Genomic DNA, 16,102 nt, shown 5'->3' on the forward strand with positions numbered 1-16,102 from the left:
TAATCTACTGTCGTCTTGCGCGGCTATATGCGGAACAATCCTGGGACATTTACCACTGGGTTTATTTTCACTTCGAGGATGAACAGATTCAGCTGAGAAGTAAGTGTTTTTTGCAAGTGCTTTGTTCTAATCGCGATATAGAATAACGTAGTGTCTGTAAACGGAAAAATAGCATACTGTTTAAAAATGTGAATCATGTTTGTGTGTGTGTGTGAATGAATGAATGAATGAATGAATGAACGCACAGATACGCACTGTTACAGACTAAATAACAGACAACATTTCGTTGACTCGTTTTGGATAAAGTTTTTACTCTAAAATAGACATCAAATAAGCTTTTTTTAGGAGTTTCTGCTCATATGTTAAATATATAGTATGTTTTGTCAATAAACTAATCAACTAAGATGTTATAGTGTTTGTTCAAGCTATATCAAAATAATGAATCCTCAACTTTGAAATATGTATGATCAAACTAAGACATTTATGGAGAAAGACAATTTTCTTTTCAAGATGTTTCCAACTCTAACTTTGAACTGAAATAAAACCATGTCTATATGGTGAAGGGTGTGTGATAGAAGTGTCCAGACGTATGCACCCTGTATTTTCCTTATATAAATCCAAACAATCTAAAAGCCATTCTTTTTTAAATCTCCTCATTCTTTGTGCAAGGCTCCTGTAATGATAGGGCCTGATAGCACCTAATAGGGCCATTATGGGGAGGGTCTTTGTCTTTCTCAGGTGTGGAATGCCACACATATTAATGAGAGATCACGCCTCCTGCATAAAGCTTTCTCAAATAAAACACGTCATTAAAAATGTAAAAGACTTTATTGACTTATCTGAATGAGTAGTCAGGATGATTCTCACATAGTTTTGGAGCAAATATTCTAGGCTATGTGATACAATTTTCAAAAGTCTTGTGAAGAAATAATCAATATGTGTTTTGTGGTCTTATTTCAGCAACTTTCATTTTTATTTTTTTCAATAACCACGCATAAACATTATTCTATTAAAAATACAAACATGTACATACATGTTGCTCAGATATCATGGTAGCCAAGTTTGTGCTATATAGAGTGAATTTACACCTTTGCCATTAACATGTTTATAAATAACTGAAAAAAGCACAAATGTCAGTGCATGTCAAAACATCCCAAGGGCCCCAAAAACACTCTGGTCCCCAGAGGGTTAAATAAAAACCTCTCGACCCCCGCTAACGCTAGTTCTGGCACTCATCTGAGGAACAACATAATAATTTAATGTACTATGTCAGTATTGTAGCTTACAATGTCAAGGGATTCCGTCATGTTCAACAAGTAGCTGTTCATCACTTTAAGCAAGCTAGCTGGCTTCTTGCCTTGTTATCATACGTGAACATGCCGTATAACTTAGTGAAACGATCATTTGACCTTTATTTATTTTATTTTTTGCAGCAACCATGTCTGTGTCCTTAAAGGAACTCTGTCAGATGGTCAATGTGCCATATGATCAGGCAAGGGCCCTATTAGACAGTGAGAGCTCTGATGGAGAGAGTGTAACGTTAGAGAGAGGAAGCAACAGTGGTGGAGGATACAGTGGTGGAGGATACAGTGGTCCATGCTGGTAGAGTGAATTTCTGAGAGATAATCATGATTTCACATGCCAAAATGAATGAGTTTTAATGCAGATGTATTTCACAACAATAGAAATAATAAAAAAATCACAATAATTGTATGATGTGTTTGAAAAGATTTCTCTGGTGGTCTGGAGGAAGAGGAGGCCTCACTGCTAGCTCCAGAGCAGGTGCAGTTTGACACAGGTAAGTTTGATGCTTTTCTACATTTTCTCATTAAATTGGATAAGGTCCTTCAACTATAGCCCTCACTGTTGACAGTTTATAAAGATGTAACTCATTCATGCACGTTTGGTTTGTGTGTGTATTTTGAAGTTTTCCATGGTGGAGGCGATGAGGACTCGGATGCAGAGCATTCATGCTCAGATGCTGAGGAAGACGCACCTCCAAGGAAAAGACTGAGAGCTGAGAACACCTGGAAGAAAGTCATCAATGAGAAAAGAAGAATGGTTGGAAAGTCATACATTGGAAAACAGAAGCAGAAGGAAGCAATGAGGGAGCCACGGGCTATGGGGCCTAGATGTTCATCAGCAGCATGTGCCAGGTCAGGTAAACATCACTGCAGTGCAATCGGCGAGCCTGAGAGGAATACGATTTTCAATGACTTTTGGCAACATGTGACCTGGGAGGAGAAGAGAGTGTATGTGCGTGGTCTAATTGATGTGGTCCCCGTGCAAAGGAAAAGGGGGGCTGAAAATTCCCGAAGATCAAATTCGCTGTTTTTTTTTTTACGGGTCAGCGGGCAGAGAAGACGCGTCTGCAAAAGTATGTTTTTGTCTACCCTAGGAATAGGCGAGTGGTCTGCTCTTAACTGGGCAAAGGAGGGACACACGCAAGCAGAGACAGAGGGACAAACACACAGCAATGCACGTCATTCAGTGGCAGGCCATGAATTCATTTGCAGTTTTTTGCACGACCTCCCAAAGGTGCCCTCACACTATTGCAGATCCACAACATCCAAACAGTATCTGGAACCTGTGTTTCAATCGATGGCTGATCTGTATGCAGTGTATTGTCGTGCTGCTGCAGAGAAGAATGTAAACCTTTGTCAAGGCAAGTGTTCACAAATGAGTTCAAGCGTCTCAACCTAGGCCTTTACCACCCAAAAAAGGACCAGTGCAACATCTGTTGTGCTTTCAAGACCGGCAACTTACCTGATGACGAGTGGCAGCACCATCTCCTTCAAAAAGAAGAGGCCCGCGCCGAAAAGTTGTCCGACAAAAGCAAGGCCAGCAACAACACTATGGTCTTATGTATGGACTTACAAGCCCTCCTTTTGTGCCCAAAGCTAAAAGCCTCTGCCTTGTATTACAAAACAAAGCTTGCTGTTCACAATTTTACCATGTACAACATGCTGACACACAGTGCCACATGTTATGTCTGGCATGAAGGCGAGGGATCCCTGTCTGCCAGTGAGTTTGTTTCATGCATTGTCGACTACCTCTCTGCACACACTGAGCCTGACACATTTATTCTGTGGAGTGACGGCTGCGGGTATCAGAACCGGAATGCAGTTCTAAGCAATGCACTTCTTCTGTTCTCCATGAAGAATAACAAAGTCGTCATTCAGAAGTACCTTGAGAAAGGGCATACTCAGATGGAATGCGACTCCATTCACAGCGTCATCGAGAGGCGTCTCAGGGTTCCAGACTGCGACCAAATTGGTCGCATATACGACCATTTTTTGAGAATGTGCGAGTTAAAATGTTATGTGGTCGCATTTGGGCGAGTGGACGCTTGAGCAACAGAACGCCGTAGGATCAGCTGCTGCAGTCCGTAACTTATGTTCAAAATGAACGAGTAGGCTACATCATGAATCCATTTTCCAAACCGTGTTTTTGACTTATTCTAAATCACTACGGTACGCCTATAATAAGTGTTTATATTCGGACTATTTTATCCCGGGGTCGTCTCGGCTGCGGAGTAGCCCAGTGCCTGCGTGACTCGCCATAGACATTAACGGAGAGAAGTTCCGTCTACAATGTTCTTCCGCAAGACAAGTGCAGTTTATTTATTGACGAACGTAGACGTCACGCGCATTGCACACTGATGGTGAAACGCGCCAATTACGAATTCACGAATTAAGGCATATAAAAATGATAAAAATGGTCTCACGAATCACAGAGCCCCTTCCTCCTACGTCTTTTCAGCGGTTATATTTTCCTCTGTCAAGCGATTACTCATGATCGCTCGACAGAGGAAAAGGAAATTATTATAAAATGCAGAAGTGTAAGGAGTGTGAGATTTCTGCTTTTTGTTACAACTATAAACTTTGATAACGAAAAATCTGTATCAGTTTATTATAATACTCTAATCTTTTAAAATGTAATGCATACATTTGAATGTTTAATGATTTTTAAAAGATAGAAAGATGATAATAGACAGATAGACAGATAGATAGATAGATAGATAGATAGATAGATAGATAGATAGATAGATAGATAGATAGATAGATAGATAGATAGAATATGATTCAAATGTAAATAGATAGATTGTATATAATTCAAATGTAAAATGCTTAAAATTACAGATTAAAATTACTGTCCAAAATCCATGAAAATCCTGAAATTTGGCAATGATAATTAATATATTACAGGTATTTCTGCTGCAACCCAGAAAGCCTTTGCTAGCCTTGGTCCATTAAAACCACTATTCATCAGCATGCATTGATTAATCCCATGGCATGTAGCAAAAAAAAAAAAAAAAAAGGTGCGACCAAATCATATGCTGGTGCGACCAACTGAGAAAGTTGGTAGCACCAGTGCAACCAGTGAAAAAGTTAGTCTGGAGCCCTGCGTCTGAGGGACCAGGATGTTTATCTCCCAGCAGAGAATGTTAACCTGATGAAGAGGGCCCGTGTAAAGCCTCATCCATATGAAGTCAAGTACATCGACCACACCTTCTTCCAGGACTTCACCAAGCTGAGGCTCTGCAAGTCTCTGCGCCCTGGAGGAAGACCTGGTGACCCAACTGTCCATGATATCAGAGCCATCAGGTAATTACCAATGCAAATCTTATGTCTTACCAATATACTCATGACATTATGATGTTGCATATTGTTTTATGAAATCTTACAGTGATTATGTTGTGTTATATTTTGTGCTATTAGGTACAACAACAATGGAATGATGGACTTCAAAATCAACCACTCTGATGACTGGCATTCACATCCAAGTCACCAACTCCGAAACTCCACCTCAGACAGCCACACAGTCACCCCACTCTATTCAGACCGCCTGAAGATCAAAGAGCTGAAATTCAAACACCTCCAAGACCTGAAGGAAGTCATCCCAAAGGACTTTCACAGCTTTTACGACAATTTACTTCACTAGCTTAATATAGGATGCAGTATTTAAGGAGAACTCCTGCACAAAATGAACCTGGGTTGTAATAACACATTGGTACCGAGTCGACCGTTCTCTGGGATTTGTTTTCATGATAATCGAATGTAAAGAGTTCTATCTCAAAAAACGGTTTAGATTATAATGCTAGTATATGTTGGCATATAATAAGTAAAAAGAAATCGCTAGTTAATACCACTAACAATGCTCAAAATAGCCCCACACTAACACGGTAGCATAATGAGGGTCCAAACCGAAGCACTGAGAACTTTGTAAGTGTACAGACAGTTTAATAATAATATACTTTATAAAGACAGTACCATCGCGGAGCCATCTTTGGGAAACAGCCTCGACCAGTCGAACCACTAACGCCGTGCTAAGTGAGCTGAACTTTGAGATTCCAAGTCACAGTTCAGCTTGTAGCACGGCGTTCGTGGTTCGACTGGTCGAGACTGTTTTCCAAAGATGGCTCCGGGATGGTACTGTCTTTATAAAGTATATTATTATTAAACTGTCTGTACACTTAAAAAGTTCTCAGTGCTTCGGTTTGTATGTAGGGACCCTCATTAAGCTACCGTGTTAGTGTGGGGCTATTTTGAGCATTGTTAGTGGTATTAACCCTCTGGGGACCAAGGTGTTTTTGGGGTCCTTGAGATGTTTTGACATGCTCTGACATTTGTGCTTTTTTCAGTTGCTTATAAACATATTAATGGCACAGGTGAAATTACACTCTATTTAGCACAAACAGGACTACCATAATGTGTGAGCAACATGTATGTACATGTTTGTATTTACATTTACATTTAGTCATTTAGCAGACGCTTTTATCCAAAGCGACTTACAACTGAGGACTAAACCAAGCGAGTCATCGTGAAGAGGCAAAAGCAACGCAAGAAGTGCTCAAAATACAAAGTTCAGACATAGCTCGGAGTAGCATAAGCCAGGCAAGCGAGGATTTAGAGGAAAGGATTTTTTTTATTTTTTTTTTTTTATGTTAAGTGCTCCCGGAAGAGATGAGTTTTCAGTTGTCTTTTGAATGTTGTCAGGGATTCTGCATTCCGGATGAGGGTGGGGAGATCATTCCACCAGCATGGAACCGTGAATGAGAATGTTCTGGAGAGTGATTTTGTGCCCCGCTGTGATGGTACCTTGAGCCGTCGCTCATAGACCGATCGTAGGCTTCTGGTAGGGATGTAGACTTGTAGTAGTGAGTGGAAGTAGGAGGGAGCTGAACCTGTGGTCAATCTGTAAGCAAGCGTCAAAGCCTTGAACTTGATGCGAGCAGCGAGTGGTAGCCAGTGCAGAGAGATGAACAGAGGAGTGACGTGGGCCCTTTTGGGCTCGTTGAAGACCAGACGAGCTGCAGCATTCTGGATCATTTGTAGAGGTTTAGTTGCACATGATGGAAGTCCAGCCAGAAGAGCATTGCAGTAATCAAGCCTAGAAATGACCAGGGCCTGGACGAGAAGTTGTGTTGCATGCTCAGTTAGAAAAGGCCTGATCTTCCTGATGTTGTGCATAGCAAACCTGCATGATCGAGCTGTCTTTGTAATGTGGTCTGTGAAGGTCAGCTGATCATCAAAGATTACTCCAAGATTTCTGACCGACCTTGATGGGGTGATTGAGGATGAATCTAGCTGGATAGTGAGGTCGTGCTCTAGAGACGGATTGGCAGGGAGGACGAGAAGCTCAGTCTTTGCCAGGTTGAGCTGCAGGTGATGTTCCTTCATCCATGCCGAGATGTCCGCCAGACAGCTTGAGATCCGTACAGCTACTGTGGGGTCATCTGGTTGAAATGAGAGGTAGAGCTGGGTGTCATCAGCATAGCAATGGTAAGAGAAACCATGTGCCTGTATGATAGGTCCCAGTGATGTGGTGTAAATAGAGAAGAGGAGCGGTCCGAGAACTGAACCCTGAGGAACCCCTGTGGTCAGTTGATATGCTTTGGATACCTCACCTCTCCATGTGACCTTGAAGGACCTACCTGTGAGGTAGGACTTAAACCAGTTGAGGGAGGTTCCAGTGATGCCCAGTGATGAGAGGGCGAACAAGAGGATCTGATGATTCACAGTGTCGAAGGCAGCAGACAGGTCCAGTAGAATGAGAACTGATGATTTGGAAGCAGCTTTTGCGACCCGCAGGGCTTCCGTGACTGACAGCAATGCAGTCTCAGTTGAATGTCCTTTCTTGAAGCCAGATTGGTTGACATCCAGCTGGTTGTTCAGAGACAGGAAGGATGATACTTGGTTAAAAGTAACTCGTTCAAGTGTTTTCGCAATGAATGGTAGGAGAGAGACAGGTCTGTAGTTCTCTAGAAGTGATGTGTTTAATGTTGATTTTTTAAGCAGAGGGGTTACCCGAGCCTGCTTAAATGCTGTAGGGAAAATGCCAGTGTGGAGGGATGAGTTGATAATGTGTGTGAGGGCTGGTAGAAGTGTGGGAGAGATGGCTTGTAGAAGGTGTGAGGGGATGGGGTCTAGAGGGCAGGTGGTAGGATGACTGGAGAGGAGAAGTTTAGATACTTCTTCCTCGGTTAGTGGAGTGAAGGAGGAGAGAAGGTTATTGGCTGTGGGAGAGGTTAGTCTGGGTTCCTGTGCTGAGAACTGACTGCTGATAGTGGTAGTTTTGTTAGTGAAGAAGTTAGCAAAATCATCAGCAGTTAAAGAGGAGGTGGGTGGTGCTGGAGGTGGACAGAGGAGAGAATTGAATGTCTTGAACAGTGAACGTGTGTTAGAGGCGCTGTTGATCTTGTTGTGGAAATATGAAGATTTTGCGGCGTGAACATCAACAGAGAAGGCAGAGAGCAGAGATTGATACCTACTGAGGTCAGATGTGTCTTTTGATTTGCGCCATTTCCTCTCCGCTGCCCTGAGCTTGGTCCGGTGTTCACGAAGAACCTCAGATAACCAGGGGTTAGAGGGAGTGGTGCGTGCTGGCCTAGAGGAGAGAGGGCAGATATTGTCTAAAGAAGAGGTTAGGATGGAGCATAAAGTATCCGTTGCAGTATTCACATCCAGAGATGAGAAATGTGAGGGTGAGGGAAGAGAAGATGACACAGCAGAGGAAAGATGGGATGGAGAAAGTGAGCGCAGTTTTCGTCTGAAAGTAAATGGTGGGGAGGTTGGTGGAGCATGGGTAGTGAGTTGTAGATTGAAAGTAATGAGGAAATGATCTGAAACTTGGAGAGGTTTCACCAAAATGTTGTCTGTGATACAGTTGCGTGTGTAAACCAGGTCCAGTTGGTTGCCTGACTTGTGAGTACCGGTGGTGATGAGCCGTTTGAGATCGAAAGAGGCTAGGAGAGAGATGAAGTCTGTTGCATACGTCTTCGCTAGGTGAATGTTGAAATCGCCAAAGACTACAAGTGGGATGCCATCCTCAGGGAAAGAGGACAGCAGCACATCCAGCTCCTCCACAAAGCTTCCCAGTTGACCTGGGGGGCGATAAATAACTACAATATGGATCTTCATGGGAGTTGTAAGTGTAATAGCATGATATTCAAATGAGTTGTTATTGCATAGAGAAGAGAGAGGTGAATATTTCCAATTGTTAGAAATGAGAAGACCAGTGCCCCCACCCCTGCCCGACTGGCGAGGTGTGTGAGAGAAAGAGAAGTTGTTAGAGAGAGCAGCAGGGGTTGCTGAGTCTTCTGGACGGATCCAGGTCTCAGTCAAGCCCAAGATATTAAGAGTAGAATGAGATGCAAAGGCTGGAATGAAGTCAGCTTTATTGACTGCTGATTGACAATTCCATAGACCCATAGAAAGAGTGAGAGGTGAGTGTGAGGATGAGAGAAAAGGGCGCAGATAAGCAGTATTGCGCTGCCTTCTGTGCGTGGTGAGAGAGCGTTGTCGAGAGACAACAGGAATGTGTTGAAAGCACATAATGATAATGGGAAATAAGATAAAGGTAGGAAAGGGAAGGGTGTAGAAGATACTTTAAGTGCCTTGCAGGTGTCCTTGCTCGGTGGAGTCGCGCAGGTAGAGTCGGAGGTCTTTACCCGAGTCGGTCTTAACACGAGAGCTGAACACGAGAGCTGAATGCTTCCGCTGACGCTTCCGCGACAGCGCGCACACTACATAGAAATAATGCTATCAATCGTCTGAGTGAGGACAGCTGTGGTAGTCCTTGCAATTAGCACAGCGAAAGCAAATATCCCGACAATGGCCCAAATCGAAACTAGCTGTTATGAACAGCAATACTTAAGTGCTACAATAACAAACACACTACAACCCTTAAGACGGCAGATATTCAAAATAGGAACGCGACTAATTAAAATAAAGATATTTAGTGAAGATAAAAATTACAAAGAAGCAAAGGACTATTTTTGAGAGAATTTTTGAGAGAATATTTTTGAGAGAATATTGTTTATGCGTGGTTATTGAAAAAACTAAAAACTAAAGTTTTTGAAATAAGGACACAAAAAACATACTAAATATGAGTCCACAAGACTTTTGACTAATGTACGTTGTTGCCTAGAGTTTTTGCTTCAAAATGATCTAATAAATCATCCTTCCTAATCATTCACATAAAACAATAGATTGTTTTTAAATTGTGAAAAACATTTTTTTGTTTGCCAAGGCAATATGCGGATGGGCGGAACGGCCCAACCCCTATCATGAATAATTAAGTGGTTCTCAGACAGTGACCCTGCATAATAATGAGCCTTTCATTCAGGGGTGTCACACAAGAAAGAATGTAAGGACAATATATATATATATATATATATATATTGTCATTGCATTCTTTCTTGTATATATATATAGCCTACATGTATATATATATATATATATACACACACACACACACACACACACACACACACACACACACACACACATATATATATATACAAACAATCAAAATATAAATGAAAGCCAAAAGCACATTTTTAGTCATACCTGGAAACAAATCCTGGTCAAATGCTATATGGGCCAGTCTACAGAATTGGTTCAAAGTTACAGTTGGAAACATCTTGAAAAGAAAATAGTCTTTTCCCATAAATGTCTTATAAAGTATTATTTTTTAAAGTAGACCAATACAATAAAAATAAACCAGTCGCATTTCAAAGTCGCTCGCGAAATGACCGCCAGGTGGCGCAAAGGGACATTTATCAAAACGTAAGTGGGGCTAATGTCAATTAACAGTAAGGATGAAATTCTACAAGTTATGGTAATTTACAAATAAGCCTACAACAAACATTTATTTTTAAACAAATATTTTTAAATATGCAACATGCACGTTTAAACAACAAACAATACAATCTGAACCAGCGCTTCCTGTATTGAGACATGCAGCGCGTTTCAGTTACGATCCTGGTTCCAGTGGCCTTAATACCTTCACGGCTTTTTAAAATGTCACAAAGCGTTTTGAGATGGTTTTGAATGAAATATTGAAGTTTATAATTAGGGTATTTTGGCACACCACCCCGAGTGGCTATGCATTATTCTAAAATCTGGCTTTATTCTGGCATGTTGAATTAGAGTTTGACAAACGCGGCGGCGCGTTCATTTGGATTTATTTTTCTCATAACAGCTAAAAGAACTTACTGCGTAATTGTTGGTCATACAGATAAGATATCATCTTTTAAAACTGTAAAAGGTCTACTTTTATTCATGTAGGCTAAAGTAGGCCTACACTCACAGGCTAACGACAAAACGTTTTCTCGCTCATGTGAGAAACAAACGTTTGGGCATTTCTCAGTGAGAAAATTCATAGCCGAGCGGTAGAACTTACGGTTCAATCATCAAGATGACACGGGTTCAAATCCCGATCAAACATGGTCTACTGTAAATTTTATATTTATTAATGCAGAGAGATTTGTCTTGCTCTAAAACTCTGTTACACCATACAGTTTTTTGCTTATATTTATAAAATAAAATTACCATGCATTTCCATTTTACACTAAGGAACAATAGTATCCAACAGAACGACGTTGCATAGGCTACCAATCGTACGAGGCTACCAATCGTAATTTCAAAAGCAGTTCTGTAAAAAAAGTAATTTTACATATATAGCCTATATATATATATATATTTTTTTTTTATTAGGCCTATTATTATTATTATTTTGATTCCCTACAACCTAGAGTTTTTAAAAACATGGTTTTAAGTAAAGTGTGATTTGCCAGGAGGGACGGGGATTTCCTTCTGGTCTAAACATCCCTGCTTCTGCTGAATTATTTGAATCCCCACACCCCTCCCTCCACAGTAATCAATGCTATAGGCTACTTCACCAATAGACCATATCAAATATAAAATAGAGATATGCAACAAGCACGTTTAAACAACGACAAACAATCAAATCAAAACCAGCGTTTCAGTTGTTCATTAGTTCAAGTGGCCTTAATGGATGCACGGCTTTTCAAAATTTCACAAAGCGTTTTGAGATTATTTTGAATGAAATATTGAAGTTTATAATTAAGTGTTTTGGCAGACCACGCCGAGTGGCCCTGTGCATTTTTCTAAAGTCGGGTTTTATTCGAACTTTTGCTAACGACAAAAGTTTATCTGTCGTCTCCGGGAACTGCGCGTCACAAAAATGAACCGAAAGCCACTTCAGCTCAGTCACAATAAGAAATCGGCTCTGTCTAAAGCCTTTAAATGTCTAAATATTCAGGCTAATAAATGTTATCTGATTATGTAATCCATATGAAAACGAGAGGTACAGAGGATGTACTCAAACATGTAGCCTGTAAGCGCTTCCCAATGAGAAAATGACGAGGGTGAAAATCTCGCTCTAATTAAATGTAGCAGGCTAAATCGCCCTGAATTAAAATGTAAAAACAGATCAAATAATGTATTTGTCGAAATGTTGCGATATTGTTTCATTTAAGTTCATAATTATTCTATACATGTTATTTAATTTAGCAGCATTACCCGAAGCACCGTGGTTCGATATTTATTTGAATAATAAAAAAAATAAAAAAAAATTAATTCACAAATCGCATGCCTGGTTGAAAGGATCCAAAGATCCCTGTAGACTTTAATATTGAGTTGAACATTTTGTTCATGACAACAAATTAACATGTGTTTTTTCAGATTATATTTAGTTTTGCTTGGAAAAAGCTGGCCCAAACCAGTTTTATTTCATCAATTATTGAAATAATGAAATATTTAGTAATACACTTTTATGACAGAAATATCACTAGGCTACATGTAACTTAAATCATTTAATTCCTTCATTATCAACACTGTCTAGAATAGCGATTTAAGTGTGAATTGCGACTTCTCTTTGTGTTAAATCAGCCTCAGACTCCGATAGCCGGTGGGGGGTTGGAGTGACAGTTCAGTGTATCGTGCGCGCAGGACAATAGGCCTAGGTGTTAATGTTCCTCTTTCATATGGAGAGCGAGGGAGACTAAATAAACTTGTTAAAAAGAGATTCAGCGCGAGAGAGGCAAAGAAAAACGCATGTTTTAATTTAATTATGTTGCTTTGGACAATTTTCGTTTTGTAGGCCTACTGTTTTAATTGTTTAATATAGCTGTCATTTCTTTGGCAATACAAATTTAAAATGTCGCAAGAATAAGATTAGCCTAGTGTTTCTTATTTTGCATCGCAAAAGAAATAAACTCCAAACCCGATGCAACCCTGTTTTAAATAATAAAAAAACTGTCCCGACACTTTATTTAAACCTTGAAATGTTCGAACTTGGTTTCAAACTTAAGTAATTTAAGTGTTCTTTTACATTACACAATAATTTAGCAGACTAAAGACGAGCTTCTTCATTTTCATTTTCTGATGCAATCGGCTGACAATCTTCCTTCCTCAGTTTTTGTCGTTTGTGCAGCGGCTGCGGTTCTACAGGAATGTAGCAAATTTATGTTGTAATGATAATTAAACAAAACTCTTGACTTTAAATAAGTAAACAGTTATAAACAGTTAGCTATTTAAGCATCAAGAAGGTAAAATATAAACGCTGTTGGCCAACATCGGTTAACAACATATCGTCGCTGTCCGATGAAAACCGCTTATGTCCATTTTGCCGATTTTGAGATTTTTTGATGGATATAATGTCCAGGTTCATTTCCGTATACAGCATGCTTCACATTATCTAAATGACCAATGAAAAGTTGTGAAATCATGTCATCTGATTTTCACGTATATCCATTTGGTGTCAAAGCTGTCAATCACGCCGCGTATCTCCCACCCTGTGGATGCATCTCGCCGGTCTCGTGAAGATTCGAAGCACTGCTACTTGGGCACAGAGATATCACACTCTAAAAAATGATGTGTTGGATTTACTTAAAATATATATGCACCATTTTTGCATCATACTTTTTAAGTAATCCCAACTTGGAATAATTTTACTTAAAATTAACAAGAAAACCGTTGTTATATGTACTTAAATATTTGAGTTCACGCAACATTCTTTACTTAAAAATATATGCATCACGTTACATATATTTTTAGGTAAAGAATGTTATGTGAACTCAAATATTTAAGTACATATAACAAAGGTTTTCTTGTTTATTTTATGTAAAATAATTCCAAGTTGGGATTACTTAAAAAGTATGATGCAAAAATGGTGCATATACATTTTAAGTAAATCCAACACAGTGCAGGCCATGTGAGATCAAAACAAATCTTAGTTCTGTTAACTTAACATTTAAGCCCATTTGTATATAAAAATAAGACAATTAAATGAGCTGAACCAACCATTTTAACTTATTTTAGATCTTCAGCTATTGGTCTGCTAACTGCACTGCTCCAGTACATTCAATGTCTTAAAATAAATTAAACATGCAAATCACACACAATAAAGCATTTAACTTTATTATTTTTTATTTTTTGCCAAAGGCTTGAAAGCCTGAAACCACACATGAAATGTAACAAAATGTGGCAAATCGACAAATGGAAAATCACTTTTAACAGGTCACTTTTACACCTTTGCAACACTTCTCAAAAGATTTACATTTTTCCAATATTTACTTTTGCAACATACAAAAAACCTCTTAAAGGACAATTCCGGTGAAAAATGAACCTAGGGGTAATTAACACATGGTTACCGAGTTGATTGTTCTCTGGGATGCGTTTTCATGATAATTGAATGTACGTAGAGTTTTATCTCTAAAAACTGTTTAGCTTATAACGCTAGTATATGGGGCATAGAATAAGCAAAAGAAAATCGCTAGTTAATACCACTAACAAGGCTCAAAATAGCCCCACACTAACACGGTAGCATAATGAGGGTCTCTACATGCAAACCGAAGCATTGAGAACTTTGTAAGTGTACAAACAGTTTAATAAGAAGATAATTAATATAGACAGTACATTATGCGTATACAGGCAGGAGCCATCTTGGAAAACAGTCTCGACCAGTCGAGCCACGAACGCCATGCTAAGTGAGATGAACTGTGACTTGGAATCTCATATGGTCCGTTGTTTCCGGAAGAAACTATTTTAATAAACAGATATAATTCATGCATTTCCATGTAATTAGTTTCACAAACGTAATTCCTATCGACCAGCTCACTTAGCACAGCGTTCGTGACTCATCACCTCTATGCCTTCCAGCGTTACCCCAGTCTGTGAAGGATCATCTGCTGAGCCACCTTTCGTGATGATCCTCAATGTGAGATGTTCCAGTTCCTCTTCGTTCCTATGAGTATATAAAAAAAAACATAAAAAAAAAAACAGGAAATCTGCATTTACTTGCAACATCACTTGTTATTGTTCAGACTGTTTCAAAAAATCAATTGCATTGAAACACAGAATGAGAAAGAAATGTACCTTTATATTTTAAAATAAAATAAATCTCTTACAGCCTCTTACATTTGCAACATTATAAATGTCTATACTGTCACGTTTTTATCAATTTATACTTGCTGGATAAAAGTATTCATTTATTTTATTTCTTTAAAAAAAATAAGTTCTAATTGACCCAAAACTTTTAAATTGCATCTTAAAATATATTCAAATGGAAAACAGTTGTTTTAAATTGTAAAAATAATAATCATAATAATCACAATATTACAGTTTTTGGTGTATTTTGGATCAAATAAATGAAGGCTTGGTGGGCAGAAGAGACTTATTTTAAAAATATTAAACAATCTTGTGTGTGTGTATATATACACACATTTTTTTCTGGTTATCAAAAATATATCTAAAAAAATAATTAAAAAAAATAATTAAATGTTACAAATTAGTCCATTATTAAATGCCTATAAATATAAAAATGAGTCTATTAAACAATATCTATTAATTTAAACAAAACAAGTTAATTAATGAAGACTTTTGTCCAGAGGTTTTGAACGAATCTCTTCAAAACATTTTAACAGTCAGTCAGTCAGTCACTGGAATAGCCAAACAGTAAATAAAGATCTACAATCTTTGTTTGAAGCCAAACTTTTGCTTAAAGGGTATTTACTTATTTTGATAATAATTTTGAAGGTTTAATAGACAGCTGTCATTTAGGAATAATATTGTGTTTGAATCAAGATCGCCATTATTTAATGATAAATCGTGCACACGGAGCTGTAGCCAATGTGTTTTCGAATTTAATATTTGTATGTTAACGAACGTTACCAGTAGGCTAACCCGCGCCCAAGGCCTGGCCGCCCCCCTTTCCCGCGATCCATTTATAGATATTAGAGAACAGAATATATGGGAATTTGTAAATATGCAAAGTAAAAAAAAAATAATCATAGCCTGCATATAATAAATGACAACTACATTTCGTTAATAAAGTAGGCCTAAGAATTTATCCGTGGGGGAAAGCGCCGTCCGAATTGTCCTCTTATGGTGTGTTCAAACCGAACGCGAATAGAGCGTCAAATACGCGTCTATCGCGTCTAGTTAGACGCTTGAATCTGCTCGAGTTCAAATTTTTCAACTTGCGTGGAAGACGTTCGCGGCAAACGCGTCACCCAATTCGCGTCATTCGCGACGCCCGGCGCGAATGATGCGTCTATTCGTGTCTTTGCATTGACTTTGTAATCTACTCGCGCAAATTATTAAATTCGCGTTCGGTGTGAACACACCATTAATGCATACGTGCCAACGTCATGGTCATATATTTCGAAAAACACAATAAATACTCTGACTACTATAAACACTTGACATAGCCTATTCGATGGAAGCACACTCGCTTAATAATTCAAATATACTCTCGTGTAAAGTCACTCATTTCATACATTAACTTATAG

Source organism: Rhinichthys klamathensis, unplaced genomic scaffold (genome assembly GCF_029890125.1).
Source record: "Rhinichthys klamathensis goyatoka isolate OS25496 unplaced genomic scaffold, OSU_Roscu_1.1 h1tg000011l_1, whole genome shotgun sequence".
Taxonomy (NCBI): Eukaryota; Metazoa; Chordata; class Actinopteri; order Cypriniformes; family Leuciscidae; genus Rhinichthys; species Rhinichthys klamathensis.